The following is a 27,624-nucleotide window of genomic DNA, read 5'->3' on the forward strand; positions in this document are numbered from 1 at the left end:
CCATTATTACACGTTAGTGCCAGCACGTTTCCAAATGTTTCCTGGCCATTTTGACTTCTTTTCTATGAAATGCCTATCCACGTCTTATCCCCACTTTTCTATCGGTTGTTTGTCTTTTTCTTTTTAACTAACACCAACTTTTTGTATATCCTAGATTGCAAAGTTTGTTGGTCACGGGCAATGCAAATATTTCTTTCCAGCTTTTGGACCTCCATTTCCTCCTTCATACTATGCCTTTTCATGGACAAAGCTCTTAATTCAAATAAAATGAAATTTATCAGCCTCTCTCTTTGTGATTGTTTTTCTTTTTAAAAGTAATCCTTTCATAGAAAGAGATCAGAAAGATACTCTCTTATGTCCCCTTTCAAATTTAATTTAGTAATCCAATCAGAAGAGAGTTTTATGTTGAGTGAGGTGGGGTCCAGTTTTATCTTTTCCATACTAATTGCCAATTTTCCCAACACCTTTTGTCCAGAGGACTAAGCTTTCCCCACTGGTCTGCAATGCTGGCTAAGAGAACAAGTTTTCACATATGTGTGGGTTGTTTATGAGTTAAGCATTCTGTTCCAGCAATCTATTCCTGAACTAACACATTGTAATAATTAAACGAGGTTTAAAATAGATCTTGCTATCCGATAGGGCAAGAGGTCCTTTCTTTTACTACTTTTTCAGGAGTAAACTAGCAATTCTCGTCCATTTGATCTACCATGTCAATGTTAAAATGAGCTGGTCAGTTTTCATGAAAAGTCTTGTTGAGACTAGCTAGCAATTGCATTAAGTCACAAACAAATTTGAGGAAAATTATCGCTTTAAAAATAGTGCCTTCTTATCTATAGTATGATTCTCCATTTATTTGGCTGTCTTTTAATGTTTTCAATACAATTCCGTAATTTTCCATGAAAAAACTTACATTTTTTCATTATTCTTAAGTACCTTATAATTTGTGTTGGTATTCCAATAGAACATTTTTCCAAGTTAACATATTAACTAATTATTAAGATATAGAAATGTACCTGAATTTTGTATTTTGATTTTATAGTTTAAAATGACTATTAATTTGTAGGGGTTTTTCTAAATGGGAAATCATATCATCTATCTAACAAATTAAAATTTGTTTCTTTCCTCACAAAGTTTAATAGCTTTTATTTCTTTCTCTCTTCTTATTGCCCTGGCTATGATCTGTAGTACAATGCTGAACTGATGTGGTGAAAACAGGCATCATTGAGTTTATTCTGGATTTTAATGATTCACGATAAATGACACGTTTATTAAAAACTTTTGGTAGCTACATTTTATCAAGTTAAAGATGGTCTCATATTCTAGTTTGTTAAACTTTGAACAAATAGATGAATAAATATTGAATTTTCTAGGTATTATTTCTGTACTAAGATAATCATATAGATTTTACTTTTAATATTATGATGAATATAATAACAGATTTCTAATGCTGAATCAACCTTGCATTCCTATAATAAACCCCAAAATTGCGATGTTGTATTACCTTTTATAAGCATATTTGGTTTTGTTCTACTAATATTTATACAGGATTTTTGCATCTGTGATCACAAGCCAGATCAACCTATTATTCTGCCTTCTTATATTATGTGTCTGGTTTTAGTATCAAGGTTATATTAGCCTCATAAAACAAGTTGTAGAGTCTTCCCAAGTGTTCTATCCTTTTAAAGAGTTTGGGCAAGATTGAATTTATGGGTTCCTTAATTCTTGGGTAAATGTATCTGTGAAATCATCAGGACTCGTATTTTCTTCATGGAGAGAGTTTTGACTATTGATTCAATGTCCTTAGTGGCTAATAGACTATTAAGATATTCTATTTCTTCGTATGTCGTTTTTGGTAAGTTATATTTTTGTTTATAAAAGTTATAATTACGTTTCTAATTTTTTAAGTATATAGGTATAATGCTATTCCTGATGCCTTGTATTGTAGTTTCTGCTGTATCATACTCATATCCACCTTTATTAGCTAATTTGTGTGTGTGTGTGTGTAAACGTGTGGGTTAACATTCTTGATTCTTCTCTTGAGTCATTTTGTCAGGGGTTTTCAAATTTCTAGGATTTTTTTTCCATTCTCTATTGCTCATTCTCTGTGTTTTACTGTTTCTTTGTTCATTTATTTCTTATCAATATGACTTCTTTTCTTCTATTCCTTTGTGTTTATTTTCTTGCTCTGACTTTGATTTCTTTAGTAGGATTTTCGTCTCATCTATTTTCACTGTTTTATCTATGGTAAGCAGGTTAAGGCTTCAAATTTCCCTCGTTTCTACTTCGGTGGTATTCCAAAAGTTTTGGTATGTGGCATTTTCAGGATCATTCAGTTCTAAATATATTCTAATTTCCATCGTGATTTCTTCTTAGAAACATTAGTTATTTAAAAGCATATGTTTTTGAAAATAGAGGGTTCTTATCTTTAATGACTGAATTCTATTTTAATTGTGCTGAAGTCAGAGAATACGGTTGTGTGATACAAGTCTTTTAAAATTTGTAAAATTTTCTATATACTTACTGTTTTTTGGACTGGCCAGTATCAGAATTACTGATCAAGCTGCGTTTAAGTCTCCCACTATGATGGTATATTAAAATGTCTGCAAATTATTACCTAGGTTATTTTGAAGTTATAGTAGCATCCATTAAGGTTTAAAATGATAGTTCCTTGTCTAGTTGAAATTCTGTCTTTAGTGGATAAGTTATATATTGTTGCATAACAAATCGTCTCAAGATATAATGGCTTAACACAACAATTAAAAAAAATTATTAGTTCCCAGTTTCTATGGGCCAGGAATTTGGGAGCAGGTTAGCTGGGTGGTTCTGTCTCAGGACCTCTCACGTGGTTACATTCAACTCATTGGCAAGGAGGCAGACACCTGAAGGATTGACTGGGGCAGAAGATTTTCTCTGAAAATGGCTCACTCAAATGACTGGCAAATTGGTACTGTCTGTTGGAAAAAGGGCTCAATTATTTAAATATGTACCTCTCCACAGGGCTGCCTGAATGTCCACCTAATATTGCAGCTGACTTCCCCAGAGCAGTGCTCCAAAAGAACAAGGAAGGGGCTAAACTGTCTTTCATAACCTAATCTCCGAAGTCATACATGATCATTTCTGGAATATTTTCTTGGTTAAATAGATCATGCCTAGTCATTCTTGGATGAGAAACTACACGAAATCATGAATATCAGGATGCAAGCATCATTGGGGACCACCTCAGAGGCTGGCTACCACATGGAGCGAAGCAACATTTTTTGCTTTAGAATCTCCTTTATCTGTTATTTAAAAAGTAAATCATTTTTTTCTTGGTCATCAATTATTTGGTATAGTTTTTCACATCTTTTTACATTTAAGATTTTCTGTATTTTTTAGGGATGTTTCCATAAATAATAGAACTGGGATTTGTTTTTATCTTTTCTACCTGATAATTTCTTTTTAACTGGAAATTTTATGCCATTTCTATTTATTGTGTTACTGATATATTTGGGTTTGTTTCTACCATCTACTGCTATCCTATTTTTTTCTGTGGTAACTTCTTTTCTCCTTTCTTTACCTTGATTAAAATTAAGTGATTTCACCATAATATATCAAGGTGTGCTGTGGTTACACTAAAATGTATAATTGACTTGAGATTTGTTTTGCTCTGTGAATATGAAGATTGGTGTCTTTCATTAACTCAAAAAGTATTTTAGGGGCCAGCCCCATGGACAAGTGGTTAAGTTCACGCACTCTGCTTCAGCGGCCCAGAGTTTTGCCAGTTAGACTCCTGGGCATGGACATGCCACCGCTCATCAAGCCATGCTGAGGCAGCATCTCACATACCACAACTAGAAGGACCCACAACCAAAAATACACAATTATGTACCAGAAGGCTTTGGGAGAAAAAGGAAAAATAAAATCTTTAAAAAAAAAAAGTATTTTAGCCACTATTGCTTTGAATATTGTCTCTTCCCTATCTTCTCTGTTCCCTCTACCTGGCTTTCCAATTAAGTGTATGTTACATTTTCTCTTTCTATCCTCCATATCTCTTAAGGTCTCTTTCATGTTTTCTAGCTCTGTCTCTCTGTTCTATATTCTGCATAATTTCTTCAGATCTTCTATTTCAAAAATTTCCTTTTCAGCCATGTTTCCTCTCCTCTATAACCTATACAAAGAATTTCAACTTTCATTTGTTGATTTTTTTTAATCTCCCAAAATACTGTTTGGTTCTTTCTCAAATGTATCTTTGGTTTGATAGGCTCTTATTTTTTACAGTATTTTTTATAATCTGTATTATTTTTAAGCATTAAGTATATTAAATATAATTAATTTTAAATATAGTTAATTTGTATTCTATAAATGAAAGTTCCAATAACCACAATCTTTTTAGGTCTGCTTCTGCTGTGTTTCCCAATGACTTCATGTGACACTTTACTTTGCCTGTATTTAGTGATTATTTTTGTAATGTGATCTCATGCCCTTTGGAATTTCATCTGTGAGAATTATTTAAGGCTTTGATTTAAAGTATTTCTCTTTTCACAGGATTTTTGCTTCTTTCTGTGAAGTACTTGGGCATACTCTAAACCCTAAAACTCAACTTTTATCTCTAAATATTTTCAGGTTACACATGTAGTGTGAATCTGAATTACATGAGGGTGAGGTTAGGGATTTTCTTCAGATGAAACCTTCCATTTCTTCCACTGCACTCAGAATCCAGACTAAGAAAATTAATTATTCCCACTCTCTTAAGAGCATTTCCTCTCTCTTTCTCCCTCTGTTTTGTTTGCTTAACTTAATTCACAATAATAGTAGTCTTCCAAGGATCCTATTTATACAGGTTTTCCAGTTCAGTCTACCAATTTCTGCCAGCCAAAGCTGACTTTTTGTACACCAAACATGCACTCTTAAATCCTAAACTCTATGCCATGAGGAATTGCCAAATATTCCCCCCAAAAATATCTGTTTCAGTGCTTGCTTACTTCTTGATTTGCGATTTCATGCTGTTCATGGACTCTGAGAATTCCCCTTACTTTCCCACCAACTCAGCTATGCAATTAAATAATCTTTAAAAATATATATTCTGTTTGGTGTTTTTTAGTTTTTACTAATGAGGAGATTTCTCTAGACATTTAGTCCATCGTATCGTCAGAAATTTAAAAAAAGAATAACTATGGGGTTTCTGGTTGGAAGAGTGCAATGAAATGTTATGATTCTAGCCCTCTTTCTTAAACTCAGACTTTTGGCCCTGATCAGCCTTCCCTCTTCACAGGGAAAAACACAAAGCTACCCTTCAGACTATCACACCTTTATGAAACGTCAAGATCTTCACTAATACTGGAACAAACTTAACGTTAGACACTACTAGCTTCATTATTGACAGGGGGCATTATTTTAACCTTGATGAGCAGCAAAGAATCAATAATCCTCTACTATGTTGAATCTAGAGTCAGAGATTACTATGGTGGAACAAAAGAGTGATGGTTGGAATTTGAAACGAAAGACAGAAAGAGACAAAAAAGACTTTTTTTTTTTTAATTCATATATCTGTTGTCTAAAAAAGAAGGGAAAAAGTTGGTCTTATACTGTATTAATGTTTTAGTTCAAGACAAAATACAAACATAATAAAAATATACTTTTGAAAGATGAAATCTAAATTAGATCAGTATCTGCTTTCAGAGGCCTAAAATGCACACATTTAATGTGTACAAAGCTGAAAAGACAATGTACAGAGTCCCTTTAACCTATGGTCTTTCTCCTATATCTTAGTTAAGGGCACCACCAGTCACTCATTTAGGCAAGCTAGAAACCTAGAAATCATTTCTTGAGGTATCTCTTACACCCTCCCCATATATCATTACCAAATCCCTTACATTTTGCCCTCAAAAATTTTCTGAAATCAATCTGCATCTTCTTATCTCCTCTACCAGCACCTTCATCCAAGCTACCAAACTGTGCTGCCTGGATGACTAAAACAGTCTTTTGGTTGGTCTGCCCATGTCCACCTTTGCCCCCACCCACTCAGCTGTGCAGCTGTAACCAGAGTGATATATTCAAAGTGTAAATCTGTTCACATCATCTCCCTACTTAAAACATCTCAACCACTTCTCACCTCTCCGAGGAAAGACAAAAGCCTTAATATTATCTACGAGATGCATGTGTTGAACCTACCTACTCTCAAATAATATTCTTCACAATACTCATGTCTCTCTTTGCACCAACTACCTTGTCCTTCTTTCTTTTCTTCATATTCACAGTGCTCCTTCCTACACCACAAAGCCTTTGCGTGTATCAGTTTCCCTATAAGGAATACTCTTACCTTTCTTCCTTCTTTTCCAAGTTAGTTTCCACTCATTATGTAGATATTAGCTCAACTCCTACTTTCTTGGTGAAGCCCTTTTCTGCACTTCCTTGATTAGTATCAGCTATTTTACAGTCTTATGGCGCCACATACTCCTCATTTGATAAGCCTAGAGTAATTGCAATTATTGAATTAATGTCTACCTTAATCTAGCTGAAAGCTCCATGAATACAAGGATATTACCTACACACTACTGTCACTAAGGAGCAGTTTATGGTATTTTTAATTGTGAAATATATCAGAAAAGGAAGTGTGTTTATAATGCCTTTGTACAAGTTAAATACTAACAGTCAATGAAACACTGAGTAACATTACCCAAGTGCAGAAGGAGAACACTGACAGTCTGTGAAAGTCTCATTTGTGCCTCTCACAAATCATATACCCACCTGCCAGGTATATACCAAAACAACTAAGCATTAACATGAGATTTTAATCATTATTCCCACCCTTCTCTCAACACAATGTTATTAATAATATTAATATTTGTGTCTTATGTAAAAAGGTATTTCAATTTTCTAGTTTTTGCAATTATATAAAAGGAGTCATATTCAACATATCCTTCTCTGATTTGGTCTTTCACTCAATGTTATGCGTCTGAGATTCAACCCTGTTATAGTGTACCTTTAGTTCATTCATTCTTACTACAAAATAGTATTCCATTCTATGAATATAAAGCAGTTTTATTTGTGATACTGTTGATGCATATTGGGGTTGTTTGTTGATTTCTGCTATTAGCTATTGCTGTACATGACTCCTAATATACCTGCGCAAGAGTCTGTCTAGAGTACAGAGCTAAGAAAAGCACTGCTGGCTTAACCTGCTGAAGAAACCTTCAGAGTTTATGTAAATTACTAAAGTATGAGTTACATTATATGCTATACTGTGCATTTATAGAGTATTATATAAATTTTATTTATTTTCTAATTTTTTCTCATATAGGTCTGCTATTATCTAAATTCTACTTTAGAAAAATTTTACCTATTTAATTAATATATTAATTCATTCAACAAATATTTATGGAGGCACCCAGTACGTGTCAGATATTATACCAGATGCTAGAATATTGTTAATTTCTTATATCCTTATTCCAAGTTAATTAGAGTCTGAATGGTTGTAACATGCTCAACACCATAGCCTACTCACTGATCTTCACAAGATAAGGTTCAGTCTGATAAACCAGAGCGAGAGCATGAGTAAAAAACACCTGCAAATAGCTAGTACATGGTATGCTGCAAATTGTTGATAAAACTGCCCTAAAATAATTACTTATTATTGCCTCACTTCTCATGTCATAGCAATATCTTTAAAGATTAACTCTAAAAACTTTTTTTTCAAAAGTAAAGTCCCTTAAATCACAGTATGGAAAAGAACACACAGATTTAAAATGGTTCAATCACAGCAATTCTCTCCCACCTCAACATGACCCCCGGGCCTGGAAACAGCTTTACATGATGGAGTTTGAACAAGTGACTGTAATACTCCCAAGTACTGAAATAAACATTAACATGGTTCGATCAGTGTCAGGGAGTTCCATAGTACTCAGTCAATCATTATCACTTCGCATCTACTCTTTTCATTTTATACCTTTTTATCTTCCAATGAGTAAGAAATGCAATAATGGAAACATTGTCTGCTTTGCACCTCAAATGAGATTATTAAGCTTCAAACTGTGGCTATAATTTGGCTGTCCCAGAGAGAAGATATTTATTGCCGACACACCCTAACAAATAAAAGCTGCTTAATGACTATGCACGAAAGCCTGTGTTAAAGGAATTTTTTTGCACTCACTTCCTGGTTCAGAGGCATAAGAGGATACAAAAGAATCATCTGAATCATTTAGAGAAAATTTGGCCTTAAGATGAGCAGATGATATAATTTCCACGAAAAGCTTAAGTTCTTTAAAACGTATTGTTCTCATAACCTTGCTCAAATAAAAAGTAAGTTTTTAAAATCATGCTCACTAACACACAATAAAGTTCAGGATTTGTGTGTGTGGTGGGGTGTTCGTACTTGCTGTGCTTATATGAACTATTTACATGAACTCTATGTTGAACATAGAGCAAGGGCATGGTTTCATTGGGTCCACTAATACAGAAAAAAACATACCTGTCAGTTGATGGTGTGTATTCAGTACTTACCAAGTGTGAAGTGATACACAAAGTGGAATGGGAAAACATAAAGAGACTATTGAAGATGTGATTCTAGGCAGACACAATGGCACGAGCAAAATCCATGAAGAATGGAAGTAAAGAACTTTTATAGCCCAAATAGTAATAATATATGTCACTTATATCTCCATAAAAAATAGTAATAATAATAAAAGTGTAACAGTTTGGGAATATATTTATGTGAACTAATAGTTATATAGTTTCATGTGTGACAAATTCAAACAGAAAGAAAGGGAATTATCAAAGGCAAGTGGAACTTGTTAAGTTTTGCAACAAATGAAAGATACATTTTCTAGATTCAACTGTTACCACTTTCCTAAATTATTCATTCTCTCCTCTTTTGTATGATAAGTAAAATATTCTTCCCTATTTACAATATAGAAATGTTTCTACTTGTATTTTAAATAGATTTTAAAGCTTAAAAAAATAATATTAGCTAAACATATGTATCCTCTATGATCCAGTAAATTCCACTCTCGGGAATACATTCATCAGAAATGAGGGCTCAGGTCCAAAAAAAACATGTAAAATATGCTTAAGGCAGCATTATTTGTAAAGCCTCAAACTGGAAACAACCCAAACGGCCATCAACAGTAGACTAGGTAAATTAACTGATGTATGTTCATCCAATGGCATACTGCAGAACAGTGAAAAGGAACAAGCTACTAATATACACCATAAAATAGGCAATTTGAAGCTATGTCTGAGTAGGAGCACGATGAGTAATTTTTAGGGAACTGGAAATATTCTATTTTAGGTGGCAATGGTTACATTTTACATATATAAAAATTTGAGTGTATGTTTAAGATTAGCTACAACTCGGGGCTGGCCCCGTGGCCGAGTGGTTAAGTTCGCGCACTCCGCTGCAGACGGCCCAGTGTTTCATTGGTTCGAATCCTGGTCGCGGACATGGCACTGCTCATCAAACCACGCTGAGGCAGCGTCCCACATGCCACAACTAGAAGGACCCACAATGAAGAATATACAACTATGTACTGGGGGGCTTTGGGGAGAAAAGGGAAAAAATAAAATCTTTATAAAGATTAGCTACAACTCAATTAAAAAAACTTCAGTTAAAAGCAAAAAGAATACAAAATATATCAAAAGCTAGAAAAAAGCTGACTCATTGACTTAATAAAATAACTTTTAGAAATTAATACTAGGGAAATCAATTTTTTAAAAAGCTGTGCTCATGCAAAAACATTCATTTCATAATTATGAATAGGAAATAATTAAAATCAACCTGTAAAACAATAGAAAAATGTTGGACAGATTGTGTTATTTCAATTGAATGAAATTTGCATGTAATATTAAACGATAATTCTAGAGATTCCTCTAAAGAAAAAAGTTTTAATTCAATAATTAGTGAAAAAATCTAAATACAAACTACTCCTGGTGAATAAACATGAAACATATGTCCACCCACAGACACACATATATAAGAGACTGGACAGAAATGTGCAAAAAGGAACTGTGTGGGTGCTGAATGATGGGTGATTTGATTTTCATTTTAAAAAACTCTTTGAGTGTTGTCATAATTCTGCTCTGCTAATTAAGACCAGGTAGGAATATATTGAGAGTTTCAAGAACTAATTCATGCAAAATGTTACTAAAGGGCAGATAAGGACAAAAAAGAAGGATTCTACTTTCTGATAAGGTGAATGGCATGGAGGAGACATGGGGGAAGACAAGGTCCTGAATTATGCGAAAGGAAAAAAATTCAAAGGGATGCGTAGTTGGGTATAAATGTGTAGAACAGGAGGAGATCAAGGCAGAGAGGATCATGCCTCAAAAGAACAAATTAAGGAGGTGAATCCCAGAGAAGAGACTATAATGCTTCAGTGAAGCACTCCAGAATACCATCCTGCTGCTACCTGGCTGTGTAACCTTATCTGTAAGATAAGAACAGTAACAATGAAGAGTAACAGTAAAGCTTTTGCGTTGTTATGAGGACTAAATGAGTTAACACAGGTCAAGCATTTAGAGCAACGCTGCCAATAATAAGTGCTCAATAAATTTTAGACAATTCAACAGAAAATTAAAACTTGCAGAGAAAATAAAGAGGAAAGATTAATTTCACTTGATTTCTTTCCCAAATTTAACCTTTTAAAAAGTCTTTCAAATTCATGGCTTTACCAAAGTTATATTTAGTTTGATAATGACTTTTCTCGTCACTCGGAAATTTATTACTTTTACCTACTATCCACTGAGGCCTGATTCACACAGTGGCTGCTTTGTAAAAATTCAACGTGATACAGTAGCTGTATGAGCATTACCTTTTCATCTAAACAATGGTATTTATTTCCACATGCACCCCAAAGCTACTTTTAAGATTTGGAACTTAGTGGATAATTATAATGACTAGAAATACAGGTATGTCACAGTGGGGGTAATATTAGACTTTTGGATGAGTATTCAACAGAGCTCTTATTGCTTCGGTTAGTCTGTCATCCGGACCTAGAATACAGACATTGTTCCACACTCCTCAAAGCAAAAGAAGTGAAATATAAAGAAGAGTCACCAGAGAGTTTGTATTGCTCCCTGATCTCAGTGATGTTTCTCTAATGATTTCCTATTCTGAAATGTGTTATTTAGTTCTCTTTCCTCCCAATAAGGTTCTTTTGTTCCTCTTTTCTCCAAATGGAATACAACACTACAACGAATGGATAGATGTCCTCCTCCATAGACCCCCCCCCACCTCCCCACCCCCACAAATAAACCAGGGTCTGCATCACACGCCATCTGAAGAAATGAAAAGTGTTGCTCAGCGCAATCTGGACAAGCCCTGTGCTTGAAGTGACTTGTGCCAATTTGCAGCAGTAGCACCCGGAAGTGCACTGGAAATGCAGATTCTCAGCCCTACCCTAGACCTACTGAAACCAAATCTCTGGGTGATCACTAGCTCTCCGGGTAAGTCTGATGCCAATCAACTTCGAGAATCACTTGCATACGCCATTTCCATATAAATTGCCCCACAACTAAATCTTCCAAGTGGCAGAAAGTCCAGCAGCACCATCAACTCTCCGATGTAAACTAATCCCTGTCGACCCCACTTATCTTCAAACACTATTAAGAGCAAAGAGACAGGTTTTTCGTCTTCATAAATGTGAGGCCATATTTTTCCCATAAATTTATTAAAAATCTTTGAATATAAAAACTTGATGTATCTAATCTAAAAAACTAATTCAAAGTTAGACTGTCACAAAATTAAATAAAAAATCCTCCCAGATGATGAAAGAGTGGTATAGATTGAATCCTGTTTGAATAGCCTTTAGATCTGCGCTGACCCACAAGGTAGCTGCTAGCCACATGTGGCTGCTAGGCACTTGAACGTAACTAGTGGGAGCTGAGATGCACTGTGAGTGTAAAAAATACGCCACATTTCAAAGGCTTATGATGAAAAACAATGTAAACTAGCTCATTAATAGTTTTTCTGTTTATACTGATTTTACGTTGAAAAGATTATATTTGGGATCTATTGGGTGAAATAAAATAGATTATTAAAATGACTTTCCCTTGTTTCTGTTTACTTGCAATGTGGCTACGTGAAAACTTTAAAAAAGTACCTGAGGGGTTGCATTATGTTTCTATTTCAGAGTCCTGCTGTACAGTCCTAAATTAGCAGTTAGTAACAATTATATCTTAATCCAAACAAAACAATTAAGTCATGAAATATAAGTTTTCAAGATATGCAGAATAATGAATGTGTCACTTTCTTTTTACTTTATTAAATATTTAGTATCCTAATTCCCTTTCTTCTCTTGCTCTCCTGGCTTTTTGTTTTATCCCTTTTTACAATGTCCACCCAAGCTTCTGCTTCTGAGACTTCCTAGCCAGCTGGGCCATATGATTATCTCCAGTCAACAATAAACACAGAAGAAGGCGCACTTACAAATCAGAGGAAAGTTCCAGAAATCCTCTCTGTGGAAGTGACATTTAACCTGAGGACTGAAGGATGAAGACAGTCATGTGACGTTTTTGTTTGGGAAGTGGGGGTATGTTTGGATGGAGTATGGAATGCAAAGGAAAAAGGCACTATGATGAAAAATAACTTGGCTCTTATAGGGAACTGACAAAACCTGGATGTGGTTAGAACCAGGAGGAAAGGAGAATTGCAAGAGGTAAGAGTCAGCAAGACAGTGGAAGGCCAGCTCATCAAAGGCCTCAGAGGCCACAATGGAGTCTGGACTTTTTTCTTGGTACAATAGGAAACCAATTGGATGGGCTTAAGCATGGGGATGACATGTGCTTATTTATGATTTAAGATGATCACCCTTGAAGGGAACAATGTGGAAACTGAGAGAACAGTTGAGAGATGGCTGCAGTTGTCGAGACAGGCAATTACTGTGGCTTGGATGGCGTGGCAGCAGTAGAGGTGAGGATGAGCGGAAGACTCAAGACTCATTTGGAGGTAATACTGGCAGATCTCTAATCCACTGACAAATTAGATCGGGTGTATAAAAAAAAAGACAGAGATAAGAACAACTCCTGGATTTTGGTTAAAGAAAAAAGTAAGAGGGTTTCTTAAAATATCTATTTTCCATATCATAAAAGGAAATTAAAAATCATGGAGAAGAAAAGAAAGGATCTTTCCAATTATTAAGCAACTGCCAAGTACCAAAAAATGATGCTGGGTGGTGTCTCATAAATGCTGTCCAATTTAAGATTCTCAAGAACCCTATGAAAGTAGGCAGTATTATCCTAGATTAGAGATGGGCAAATTAAAGCACAAAGAAGTTAAATAACTTGTCAAGGGTCACTCAGTGGCTCAGTCTACTGTCTAATTCTCTGTCTTAGATGCTTTACACACACTACACCATACCAGGACTGATCATTTTCTCTAAATCAATGAACCACTGTTCCTAAGACATTTATTGCAAGAGGGCTGAAGACACAATACAACTAATCTTTCACAATTTTAAAACAGACTCACCTGAAAGAGTACATTGTTCCAAACACCCATGATTTGCAATTACATTGTTAGTAAAATTAAAGTGTTTGTGCGAGTGTATCATGGAACTTTTACTGCAATCTGAGTTGTTAGGATTCTACCTGAGAAACTCTGAAACAATCTGTTTAATGCATAACTTCAAATGCAGCAACTGCCCTTTGTCCTTTAAAGGCATTGTGTGTTTGTTTCTCTCTCTCAACCAGCGAAGAAAGGATGTGGCCACGGATAGCGTCCCTCAGAACTGGTCTGACATCTTGGCTCATTTGCTATCAGCATGAATGGTGTTTTCCTGTACATCTCTTTCTCATTAATCCAAGAGATACACAGTTTAGCAGTCTCAGAATTAGTGTCTATATTCCAGTGTAAATTCAACACTTGTTACCTAAACTCAAATGCTTATAAATTAAGGAGACGCATATATGTCTATATGAGGCCTTGGATCCAGTAGAGAGTAAAAATCTGAAAGACATACTTAAAATGTTTCTCCAAAATGCAAACTCAGCATCTGCCCTACTTTGGAGTTCAGCGGAATTTGGCATTGCTCTTTAACTCTTGGTAGTTTCAGTGACACAGACATACATAACCACATCCCTCTCCTGCTACTTACTCAAAATGCTGCATCATTTCCTCAAAGGCCAGGATTGCGAAAGAGTAGTATGTACACATGCAGCAGACAGTAGAAATAATTTTTTTAGATAACATACTTATCTCTAGATTATTCATGAAGATTCTCCTTTTTATGTATTATTCAGTGACTCCAGATGGTATCCTCAAGGCATATCAATTTTTGCCATTTGTCCTAGCCAGAAAGACTGGTGAAAAGGGAGGACGCGTTAAGCCAACAATGACGGAAGTGGGGATGGGGGTGAGTGTTAAGAGAGACGGAGGCTCTGAAGAGGTGAACATAAATGGTTTTGGTTTGGACTGAGTTGATTTAACTTATAGTCTAAAACAAATATATGTATGAACATAAGGAAGATTTGAACACATGAGATTGTAATAAGACTTAATCACATTATGGTTACCCTGCAGTTATGAGCGGAATTGTGCCCTTCTACCCCAAACTTCGTATGTTGAAGTCCTAATTCCTAGTACTTCAGAATATGACTGTTGTTGGAGATAGAGCCTTTAAAGAGTAATGAAGGTAAAATGAGGTCATATGGGTGGGCCCTTGCCTAATACAATTGGTGTCCTTATAAGAGGAGAGGAGACTACAGACGCTCACAAAGAGCAACCATGTGAAGACACAAGGAGACAGGCCATCTACAAGCCAAAGAGAAAGCTCAGGAGAAACCAAACCTGCCAACACCTTGATCTTGGACTTCTAGCCTCCAGAACTGTGAGAAAATAAATTTCTGTTGTTTAAGACACTCAGTCTGTGGTATTTTGTTATGGCAGCCACAGCAAACTAGAACACCAAACAAAATATTTTATTCATTCTTTTTCTTCAGGTAGAAAAAAAAAAGTATTTTTGAGATAAGTTCTGCCTGCTTTGCCTATATCTGGAATACACTGTACTAAAAAGAGAAGCTATGCAATCTCTTTGGTGTATATATTTTTATAGAAATGGACTTGTATAATTCTAGATTGACTTAATTTCCCACATTTTGCTCCCGTTTTCTTTTGCTTTCAAAATTAGCTTGACTAGTTTTGATAGTGACCCTCCTTTGCTTTTTCTTTTAAACTGACAAATTGTTCAAGGAATAATGTTTAACTATAAGAAAGACACTGTGACAGATAATGGAAAATACAGCAAACGATTAAGAATGCTTAAGCTCTTTTATTTAGTTCAATCACACTTGGAATGAAGCATCTCATATTTAGAATACAAATACAAATACGTATATATGTGTGTGCATATACAGATGTATAATATTTATGTATATTATTTGTGTGTAAATAATATATATACACAAACACATGCATATATGAACACATGTATATATATGTATATCAGTTTCCCGGAATAAGTGATAAGTATATTACAACACTTACCATAAACCAACTAGAATCAGAATTATTTTGTATTCATTTCCCAACTAGTTTGCTAGTTCCTAAACTCTAGGCATCCTGTTTATTCTGTGCATCACTTAAGCCACTATGTTTTGCCCATAATACTCACTCAAACACTCTTGCCTAATTGAATTATAACCCTTTTTAACAAAGGGTATATTTTTATCTTAGCTGCTTGTTTCAGATACACAAGTTATCAGTTCAGTTTCACAAAACAAAAAGTCAAGTTTTCAACTCACTTATAAGAAAAATACGTGCCTTATGTAGGTAGAAAACCACAATGTTATTCAAAATTATCTGGGCTTAAATAAAAGAACAACATGCTATTACTTGTTCTCCGTTACAATTTAAGTGTTTAAGGCAGTGTGAGAACATATATCAAAAATACTCTCTACTTAGATAATTACTTTGCAAGTTGTATAAGTTTTAACTTTCTGGGAATCCACTCGTAAATAGAAGAAAAATATGACCATTAAAATCCATAAGCCACGTGGTAATGGAAAGTATTTCGATATATACTATGTATGCTAGATATAAATACACTTACATTTCCTGTTTAATGTGTTCATAATGAGGACAATTTCAGGGAGCAGGATTCTTTGCCCAGAAAGAAGTAAACTAAGAAAGGAAAGTCATCTTTTAAAACACCTCAAGCGTTTTAAATTGTAAGCTGAGTTTCCGAAAAAGTTTCATTATTAAACAATCACTAATTAAGATACTTTTCCAACTAATACTTATCCATGACTCCTGAGGAGAAGATAGTAATATACATACATTTATAATCAACTGAATATTCAAAATATTTCAATGCATTGTGCAAAACTAGATTTTTTTTTTCCCTGAAGAAGATTTACCCTGAGCTAATACCTGTGCTAGTCTTTCTCTATTTTTTAGTATGTGGACTGCCAGCACAGCATGACTGCTAGCAGAGCAGTGTAGGTCCATGCCCAGGAACCAAACCTGGGCCACCGAAATGAAGTGTGCTGAACTTAACCAGTAGGCCACCGGAGCTGGCCCTAGATAAAAATTCTTAAAATCAATACCATAAGCATCAGGTTTTATTTCATCAAACATGTGACTATTATGATTTTTTCCCTGACTTAATAAACTACTTTCAATTAAAAGCTCCAGGGACGGGCCCCGTGGCTGAGTGGTTAAGTTTGCGCGCTCCGCTGCAGGCGGCCCAGTGTTTCGTTGGTTCCAATCCTGGGCGTGGACATGGCACTGTTCATCAGACCACGCTGAGGCAGCGTCCCATATGCCACAACGAAGACTATGCAACTATGTACCTGGGGGCTTTGGGGAGAAAAAGGAAAAAAAATAAAATCTTAAAAAAAAAAAAAAAGCTCCAGTTCAGTGTTTTACAATCTATTCTAACCTGTCTCAGGAGTCAATCTACCATATTGTTTGTCTATACATGAAATATCAGATAAGTTATTTTAATAATCAATGCTCAAATGAATCCAGTGAAATCATTCACATGCTTCATACAAATAACTGACGGGACACAAAAAAATGAGGAACATAAAATTACTTTATTTCATTTTTAGCTTTAAAAGATACTGTGAAAACTGAGATGAGATTAATTCCATAACACCTTAGGTATGAAAGTTAGAAGAGGAAATTGTATGAGCTCTGGAGTCGAACAGCCTTGGTTCACACCTAACGCTTACACTTTCTAGCTGTGTAGTCTCAGCTGGATATTTAACCTCGCTGCCTCAGTTTCCTCATCTGCATAATGGTGACAACAATCGTTTGTACCTTATAGAGTTAGCATAAGGATTAAATGATTTCTGTGAATCTCTTAGCATCCAGCACAGAGAAAATGCTTAATAATTGTTAACTAGTCATAGTAGTTAAGGATAGTAATAGATGTAGTGTGTGTGTGTGTGTATATATATATATGTGTGTGTATGTAAATATTTCTATATACCTACATATAAAATCCACAGAAATAGGGAGAAATAAACGGAAATATTATTAACTTAATATAAAGAGGACCCAAAATAGCGAGCAATCTCCATACTTGTTAAGTGCATTTCCCTTGTGCCAGACTGTAGGCTGAACACTTTAGAAGCCGTCTTTCCGGCTCACAACTCACTGCCCTGGGCATGAATAAGGCGGGGCTCCGTCAGTTGGCCTATGTGCCCAAAGTCCTGTAGGTCTGAATCAAATCTTTGAACTCCAAAGCCTGCACGCTCTTTCCATTGCCCCAAACTATCTAAGGAATATAAACCTGACGAGGGCGACTTTGCACATATGTTTTAAAAGACGCCCTGGCATTCCAGGTTAATCTGTGAGAAAATGGCAGAGCCCATGCTAAATGTGCAGCATATTCGAGCAGTTCTTCGAGTGATTTAGAAATGATTACGTAAAAGATATACAAGTAAGATACAGTAATGCGCAGGGACACGTCAGATACAAGTAATTATTAACTGATTTTCACGTTTTTAGTATTTTGATATAGAAAAATCCCTCACTTAAGAGTATGATTATTTCAATTACTCTGGATTACAATTGCCTTATTTCTTTACTATGAAAAGAACACATGGGAGTTAAAAATGGATGAAATTTGCAAAAACGGAGGAAATTTCAAAAATTCCAACTGAAAAAAAGAAAGAGGGAAGGAAGGAAGAGAATTCCTAAATTTTGAGCCTGTTCAGCACGTAATATTTTTCACATTTCTGACGCTGACCTGAGGTACAAGTGGTATATGTCAGTGATATGGGGAGAGAAGTCAGCGCCCTGGCAGAACAATGGATAAAGAATACATTGAACCCAAGGATTATCTTTGAAAACTTCCCATTATCTCTGAACTTCCCATAAGAAACTAAAAAAGTTAAAAAAATAAAGAAGTTGGTCAAACTATGTTTTTTCCCTTAGCAAATTAACTAATAAATACATAGAATTTTACTTTATTCACCTAGAATCAATTTATGAATAAAGGACAACGAAAAGAAAATTCACAGAATCTACAAAAGCCTTTGAGATTTTGGAATTTTTGTGAACCATTCTATGTTAACTGTGAACTGTCATTTGCAAAGTACTATATTCCCCAGCCTTTATCAGGGCCTACTGTACCACCTACCAGAGCTCTCAGCAGGACACTGCCCCTTGCCCTACTGGTTACAGGCCAATCCAATTGTCACGCTTTCCTCACACATTAAGCTTACACACATACACAAACACACACACACACTAGCTAAAGAGACATTGGTTCAAAATCCAAAAACCCCTATTTGATATTGACTACACTGGCCTCCAAATCTCAGCGTCTTCCTGTGTTTGTTACAGGACTTAAATAAAATAATGTAGGGGAAAACACTATAAACTGTGCACATGAAAAAATTCTATAAACGGTAAAGCTCAATTGTTAGTATCAATATTGTTATTGTATTGATATTTATTAATGTTAGTACTCACAAAAAAAGTCTAAATTCCATAGCATGACACAAAAATGTCTCTACTTTCAGGCGTCTTTCTATTTTTGTAAACACACTTTCCACCACCTTTTTCTATTTTACCACTCATTAGGGACTCACAAAACCACAAAACCAACTTTCTTTGTCATTTGCACATTCTCTTCCTACTTATGACTAAAATCTACTACTCTCTTTTCTCGTGGTCAAATGATACGCCTTATACAAGAATAGATTCAGATGGGAAGATAATGTTTTAAAAACCTATATCTGATAAAGGACTTGTATCTATAATATATATAGAACTCTGACAACTCAACTCAATGAGAAGACAAACAACTGAATTTTTAAAAGATAGGAGGAGATGCACAGATTTTAAACAAAAACTTCACCAAACAAAATACATGCATGGTACATAAACTCATGAAAACAAGCTCAGACTCATTAGTCATTAGGGAAATGCAAATTAGAACCACAATGAGATCTCATCACATACCTTTTAGAATGTCTAAAACTAAAAGACTGGCCATACCAAGTGTTGGTAAGGATAGGAAAAAACTAGAACTCTCCAACACTACTGATGGAACAGAAAATGGTACAATTACTGTGGAAACCAGTATGACACGTTCTTCCACAGGATCCAGCCATTATACTCCTAGGTAATTATATAAAGCAAATGAAAGCATATGTCTACACAAAGAGTTCGTGCAAGAATGTTCACAGCAGCTTTATCTGTAAAAGTCCAAAACTGGAAACAATCCAAATATTCATCAACAGGTCAATGAATAAACAAATTGTGGCTTATCCACACAATGTCATGCTACTCACCAAAAAAAAAAAAAAAAGAATTGATAGATGCAACAAAATGAGTGAATCTCAAAATAATTACGGTGAGTAAAAGAAGCGACACAAAAAAATGCAATACTGTATGATGCCACGGATATAAAAATCTAGGAAATGCAAACTCATCTGCAGGGGCAGAAAGTAGATCAGTGGTTATTTCAGAGAAGAGGAGGAGGGAGAGTTTTTAAAGGAGCTTGAAGAAACTTCTAGGGGCGTTGGTTACACTCACTATCTTTATTGTGGTGATTGTTTCATGGGTATATACATCTGTCAAAACTTTTTAATTGTGCAGTTTAAATACGTGCAGTTCATTATACATGAATTGTACCTCATAAATGTTTTTTTTAAAGTAGTAAGGTACTAATACACACAACAAGATGGCTGAATCTCCAAATTATTGTGCTAAACATAAAACAGACACAAAACACAAAAGGCTACATGCTAAATGATTCTATTTACATATTTTTCTGGAAAAGGCAACACTAGAGACAGACATCACATCAGTGGTCTCCTGAGGAGGTGGGGGGGCTACTGCTAAAGGGCATAAGGGAATTTGTGTGTTGGATGGGGGCAGAACTGCCCTATGTCTGCATTGTGGGAGTAGTAACACACAACTGTATACATTTGTCAAAACTCATTGAAGTGTATGCTTAAAAGGGACAGATTTTACTCAACGTAATTTATATCGATATAATTATCTCAATGTAATTGTATCTCACTATCAATAAATTATATCCCTCTTGACTTAGAGTCATATGTCCTCTCCTGTGTAACCCACTCCAGGAAACATCAGTGGGCCTTCTGCTAGGTTTCTATAGCCCTTCTCCAGTACTCGTCGTCTATATTTATCACAGTGAGTAATAATTCTTTCTTCATATCCCCAACCAGACTTGAAAAGCATAGGAGAGAATTGTTTCTAGTCGTTGCTTAATGCCCAATATAGAATGTAGCGCTTGAAAATTAGGTTCTCAACAAATGTTTTAATTCTATTATTGCATTTCACCTTCCTCCTCCATTAACGCTACTCATTCATTCAGTGAACACATCCTCATTATACTTCAACTGAGTGCCCAACTAAAGAAGTGGGCAAGAATAACACAGTTCCTCCCCTCAGAGGTCTAACAGTCAAGCCTGGGAGAATGACCACCAAACACGCAACCACAACATTTGATGAAGTTGGTGGGTATCATGACAGGGAAAGAACAAGATACAATTAAATTGGTATATTGGTGGGGGCCAGCCAGTGGCACAGCAATTACGTTTGCACATCCCACTTTGGCGGCCCAGGATTCGCCGGTTCAGATCCTGAGTGTGGACCTACGCAACGCTTGTCAAGCCATGCTGTGGCAGACATCCCACATATAAAGTAGAGGAAGATGGGCACAGATATTAGCTCAGGGCCAGTCTTCTTCAGCAAAAAAGAGGAGGATTGGTGGCAGATGTTAGCTCAGGGCTAATCTTCCTCAAAAAAAATAATAAAATAAAATTAAAATTAAAAATTGGTATATTGGGTCAAGAGGTCAGGAAAGACTGTGAAGCTGGTATTTCAGCAAAGGCTCACAAAATAGGTAGAAGTTGGCTAGAACGGTGAGGGAAAAATGACGGCGATGGTAGCTGAGAGTGTTACAAACAACAGAAACAGCACTTTTGAAGACACACAGCATGGTGCACTTGAGGAACTAAAAGAGATTTAGCCCAGCTGAAGTCTAATGTAAGGGATCTCAAGAAGAGAGAGACGAAGTTCACGGACCAAGTCAGACGGGGTCTAGCGATACAAAGACATTGGACGTCACGTTAAGGTCATTCAGAAGTTAACAAATTGTTTTAAACTGAGGATAAAAGACAACGATCAGATTTGTTTTCTCTACATCACTCTAATTGCTATTGGGGAACTGACCAGAGACCAGTAAGACTATGAAAGGAGAACAGTAGCTTGTTGCAAAAAAAATCCAGGTTAGAAATAACAATTACCTAGCTGAAAATCAGTCCAAATTAGGGAAACAATAGTCTACCTAAGTACCCTACAACCTCACTCAAATGACCAAATAAGGTTTGGTTGCGCCATACAAGCTAAGTTTTAAACCATGAACAACTTCTACGGATATAAGTGCTAAAAAACTATAAATCCATAGTGACCATGGTCAAATCAAAGTTTCCTGTACAATCCTAAAAAATATGGACTTGTAGTCGGATTCAATCCCTCGCATTCCCTCACCTTCCGTATTCTACAGTACCTAAATTCAGTCTAAAGATCTCCAAAGCATCTCTAGATTCTATCCCATGGTCTTCCCATCTTCATTGCCACTGGACCATTGTGAAAGCGTCCTACTATTCCCCTCTCTTGTCTCTCCCTCTTTAATCCATCCTCCAAAATGTTGCCCGTTAATCTTAAGAAAAAAATAGAGAGAGCTTTCAAAACCCAACCTACTTACAGACTTTTGATGGCTCCCCATTGCCTGCAGGATGGAGCTCAAATCTTTATCACCCACACTGAAGACTGTCAGAACCTGGCCCAGCGTTGCTTGCTCACTTCATCTTTTGCCATCCCACCTACTCCAAATGCAATTCCCTCTGCCCCAGACACTTTTCGGGTTCTTCTCTACTCAGTAAGTTCTCATCATAAAGTCATTAACTCCTCCATGAAATCTCTCCAGGCCAGTCAAGCTCAACGTGTCCTTTGTGCTTCCGTTTTCCACGGTATTTCTATCTATCGTACTAATGGCGTGGTTATCACCTTAAGTCACAGACAGTTACATGTGTTTGTCTTCCAAGTGGATTATTTGTGTTTGAGCGTAGGGACACCGCTTTATTCATCTTTGTATTCCAGGCACCTAGTACTGTGTGTATACCTTAATTCTCACTAAATTAATATATATTAACCTTATTTGCAACCTATAGCCATTAACGCCTAAAACAAGATGATGCAAAAAAAAAAAATGGGACAGATTCTGTAATCTTCAGTAAGCCAAGAGCACAAGCAAAGCACAAGACAGTATGCAAGCCTAGAGGAACAATACTCACAGATTCCAAATATTAAAAAGCACTAAATTACTAGGCCTAGATGTCTGTGTTGACTTTCTGCTATCAGATATAAATGTGATTCTTCTATAGTGAAATAGTGTGCCAAGAAAGCATCAAACAGTCAACAAATAAAATGCTTGATTTAAATAATACAGGAATTAATCCACATATACTTTGAGAGCAAGGACTGTTACTCTCATTTTACAACTTTTTAAACTGAGGCACAGAAACATTAAGCAACTTGCTCAAGGATACACAGCTGGCAAAGGGCAGAACTAAGGTTTACACACAGGTTTTAACAATTCCAAAGCCCATGTTCTAACCATTGGACTATATTCAGGGCGATCCTTGTCTACACTACTTAGCTAAAAGCTCCATGAAGTCAGGGGCTATGTCTATCTTATTCATCAATGCATCTCCGAGGCCTATTCAAGGGCTTGGCAAGGTCTCGAGGGGTCCATAGTCTCTTGAAGTCTTTTGCAATTTGTGTATGTAAATATAATTTATCTAGAGATAGGGTCAATAAAAACAAGTGACACTTATGAAGAACTTACTATAAATCAAGCAGTGTTTTAGATGCATTATCTCATTCTGTCACAACAATACGTACCAGGTGGTGCTCACTATATGCCAGGCATTGTTTTCACGTTAACATACATAATCATCATCCCAATCCTATGCCATGGGTATTATAATTAGATGCACTTCAAAAATGGAGACACTGGGCCTCAAAGAGGTTAATTTACCCAAGTCCCCCTGTGTTCCCCTTTTAATAAATAGCTGGGCAAGCATATAAACCTCGCTATGTGATAACAAAGCCTTCTCTCTTGGCTTATGCGCCATGAGCTCCTCATCCTCAAAGACCTTCACATCCCCAAAGTGTTAAGAGAATCACGAAAAAAAGAAAAAAGATGAACTCATGCATTCTCCAGAAAACCGTCTTGATAAAACCAAAGGTTTTCACAGCAACACAACAACAGAGGCTATGAGCTAATTCTCCCACGTAGACGGCTATTATGTAATCATATATTAAATACAAGGCAGGAAGTATAGGCAGATGCGTTCTTTAAGGTGTACCCATAATGAACGGGCAAGATAGTACTGAGTTCCAAAGGTACTTACATAAACTACCCAATATGTACACATGTAGCTCCCGATACAGCAGAAGCAGAGGTGCTACTAGCCCTTACAGGCGTTTTGCGACCTAAAAAGTGCCTTCCCCGGGGAACACCCAGACAAGAGCAAAGGTTCATGGCTTGACCTGTGGGGTCGGGTCAAGGTTTCAGTCCTCGCTTCCCCCTCAGCTGGGCACCCCTGTGCAGTGAGCAGCCCATGACCACGTGGAACAGCTATGGTTACGCTCATGGCCTAGAGCCACAGTGCCTGGATTTGAATCCCCAGATTTATCCCCGTAGATGTGTGACCTTAGTCAAGTTCTTAAATTTCTGTCCACTTCACTTTCCCATCTGAAACGGGGAATATATTAGTATGAAGTATACAAATTTACTTAAAGAATCTAAAAGAAACAGTACATATAAATGGTTTACGACAGTACGTAGGATATATTCAGGATTCAGCGAGGATTAGCTAAAATATATGTATTGTTAACATTAAAATCACAATAGCAACTACTAGGCACACCACTGTCACTTATTTGCAATATAGAAATTCTCACTTATGCGTCAGTATCTCTAGCCATTCAGTAAATGGATAGAGAGTAACTAATGCAGTGACAGCTTTTATAAGCTCAAAATAAGACAGTATTTTGAAATGCATTTAATTCTCTTTCCACTTCAATATATTTCTTATGCGAAATTCTCAAACTCTTCAAATCAGATGTTTCAAGACTGGTTTATACAATTTCCAGATATTTTTTCTTTGGTTTTTTTTTTTTTTTTTTGAGGAAGATTAGCCCTGTGCTAACATCTGCTGCCAATCCTCCTCTTTTTGCTGAGGAAGGCTGGCCCTGAGCTAACATCCATGCCCATCTTCCTCTACTTTATACGTGGGACGCCTACCACAGCATGGCTTTTGCCAAGCGGTGCCATGTCCGCACCCGGGATCTGAACCTGCGAACCCGGACCACCGAAGCGGAACGTGGGCACTTAACAGCTGTGCCACCAGGCCACACCCATTTCCAGATATTAAACTTCAATAATAAGAAATCAATTTTCAACAATCAGACAGGCAACATTCGAAACACATCATTATTATCCACTGTTGGCAAGAGCAGGGTAAATATCCTGTGGGTACTCAGGAAGACTCTCTTTACAATGTCTATCAAATTCAAAGAGAACATCCCCCTGGAACCAGCAATTCTTTTCTCAGAATAAATCTTCTGTAGTACTCTCGCAAGGATAATGTACACAGATATTCACTGACTCACTGATTGTAATAGTAAGAAATTGGAAAATTCAAGTGAAGATTCTGGGGGATGTCGGCTGGCTATATTGTGCAGACACATCAAAAAAGGAATCTTCACATATTGACAGAGAAATTTTTCAAAACCATTAAGTGAAAAATAAATTTTGAAACACTGATCTGATATGAAGCATTATCCAATTTTTTGAAATAATGAAAGAAAAATTCCTGTGGTTCTACACACGAAGGGACATAAACGCAACCATCCATGGCGGGTACACATACGGAGTGGAATAGAGAAAGGGGTTCACTTTATATTTTGCTATAATTTTCAAGTTGCTTTATAAGAAAGTAGTGCTTTTGGAATTCATAGAAATAACAAGAAGTTTCAAAAGAAACAGGGAACTCAAAAATAAATACTTATTTGCATGCGGGTATTAAAAAAAATCTTAGCAATCCTCAAAATTAACTTGTGGTGTCCTATATGCTTATAATCATAATTGCAGAACAAAGTGCTTATGAGGTCTTAAGAGACACACTTTATTTAGTAAAAAGGTTGTACTACCTCCATAAAGCATGTTGAGAAAAATTCCATATTTGTAGGCCTGTAAACGGAGCTCAGGAGGAATGAGAAGAGAACAAATGGCTCTCAATTTCCACTCCACTTTGAAAAGTGAAAAACCAGTCTTTACCACCACTGTCACCTCCCTCTCCCCCACCCTCCCCCAAATGGTACCAGAGAGAAGCCCAACTCTACTTGGCCACTGACTTCAAACGCGCAGTAAATACACCATGTGGCTTGACTGAGAGCATCCACAGAAGAGGAAAATAGAGGGAAATGTAGTGAGAGGGTGGGGACAGCAGGATTAGCATGGAACAATGGTGATAGCTGGAGGGGAAGAATGTTTTAATGATGAAGAAAGAGAAGATACATGTAAAATGAATGGAAAAGCTAGAGAAAGCAACAAAACAAAAATAGGAAATGCTGCTATCAATAAGGTGTTTAGTTTTCTGGACATCCCGTTAATTTTAGAGCTGCTATATTCTGCACACTCTAGCCCTTGAAATGGAAGTTTACTGAAGATGGTTTGCATGGTAGACAGGGGTCCTCTGTTTTGAGCAAGCTTTAGAAACACAGCATATCAGGTATGAAGCACATTTTATACTCAATTCAAAGATCTTGTCACGTGCTGCCTTATTCCCGTTAGACATGGAATGGCTTAACTGGCACACTGTTTTAACAACTTCCAAAGGACATTTCTTCCCAAAGGAAGCTAAAACGGTTTAAAGAGAATGATATATGTGTATGTATATATGTACTTGATATATATATATATGAATGAACATATTATATTCATAGGTCTCCCCGAGCAGTATAACCAGACGATGCCCACTCCCAAAGTGTATCTACGAGAGAAGCGACAGAAGCTGAGACTGGAGCAAAGCCTTGGGGTGATGCTCCAGGACCAAGCCCCTCCCCACGAACCTCTGCTGTCCAGAGCTATCCAGACGCCCCAGCCTTGCCCCAGGCCACAGAAACACTTCACCAAAGCCCCCAGAGACCCGGCCACCACGTGACCCGCCGACACACACCAAAGCTTTCTCTCCCGAACAAATCCAACTTTTACTTTACTTTTCCTGGGCGAAAGCTTTGCGCATGCCCCCCGCCGCCTCTCCTGCAGCCCTTTCTTCTGCCCTCCAGCGCAGGCTGCGGGAGGCCTCGAGGTGTCTGCTTTCAACCCTGCCTGGCCTGGGGGTCCTGAAGCTCAGCCCTTGCCGGGCGGGCGCCCCTCCTTCAGCCGCCTGAGGGGGACGCAGACTCCTCCCGCGCGGCCCCGGGCGCGGGGAGCGGCCGGGAAACTTACCCGCGCGGAGCGGCTCCCGGAGCTCCCGCGTCGCCGTCAGCCGCGCGGCCGCCGCAGCATCGCCAGCAGCCGCCGCAGGGCCCCCGCCCGCCCCGGCAGCGCTGTCCTGTGCCGCACTTTTCCGAGCCTGGGAAGTCGGCGGAGGGCTCGGAGGTGGGAGGTGGGGGTGGAAGGTGGGGGTGGGGCTGGGCGATCGGGGAGAGGAGGCTTGAGGATGTTGTTTGTTTGTTTGTTTGTTTTTCCCGATCCCTTTCAAGAGACTTTAGACCATATGCTGGGAGAATATGAGCTTTGCTCAATGGCGTCAAGGCACAGGCCTGACTCGCACAGTCCGATCGATTTACTAAACAAACTGAAACGTGGGTGGGGATGTTAAACAGTAACCAGCAGCTTCAATGAAAACTGAAAGCAGCGAGGCCGCCACCGCCTCGGCGCGCTCATTTCCCAGTTCCCAAGGCCCCAGGGCGACCGGCGCGCGGGCCAGCAAGTCCCCAGACCTCGGCCTCTGCGGGCCCGAGCGGCTCTCAGGGGCTGCCCGGAGGCCGCCAGGCGGGAACGCCACCTGCACGCGGCTTGACCATTTGCAGCCGGAGTCGTCTCGCTCCCGCCTCCCGCACCCCGAGGAGCCCCGCCAGGGTCCCCA

General features: G+C 37.5%; 1 protein-coding gene across 2 annotated transcripts in view; it reads right to left on the minus strand.

Moving 5' to 3' along the window:
- The window catches only part of HNF4G (hepatocyte nuclear factor 4 gamma), a 115,902-nt gene extending 88,576 nt beyond the window's left edge, over nucleotides 1-27,326 (minus strand). Inside the window, exon 1 of one of the 2 annotated variants that reach the window (XM_070630417.1) lies at nucleotides 26,982-27,326. The gene's annotated coding sequence lies outside the window, so the exon portion shown is untranslated. The remainder of the gene's footprint in view (nucleotides 1-26,981) is intronic. The other variant, XM_070630418.1, reaches the window with a different exon arrangement.
- Between the last annotated feature and the right edge of the window lie 298 nt (nucleotides 27,327-27,624).

Source organism: Equus przewalskii, chromosome 8, assembly GCF_037783145.1.
Source record: "Equus przewalskii isolate Varuska chromosome 8, EquPr2, whole genome shotgun sequence".
NCBI lineage: Eukaryota > Metazoa > Chordata > Mammalia > Perissodactyla > Equidae > Equus > Equus przewalskii.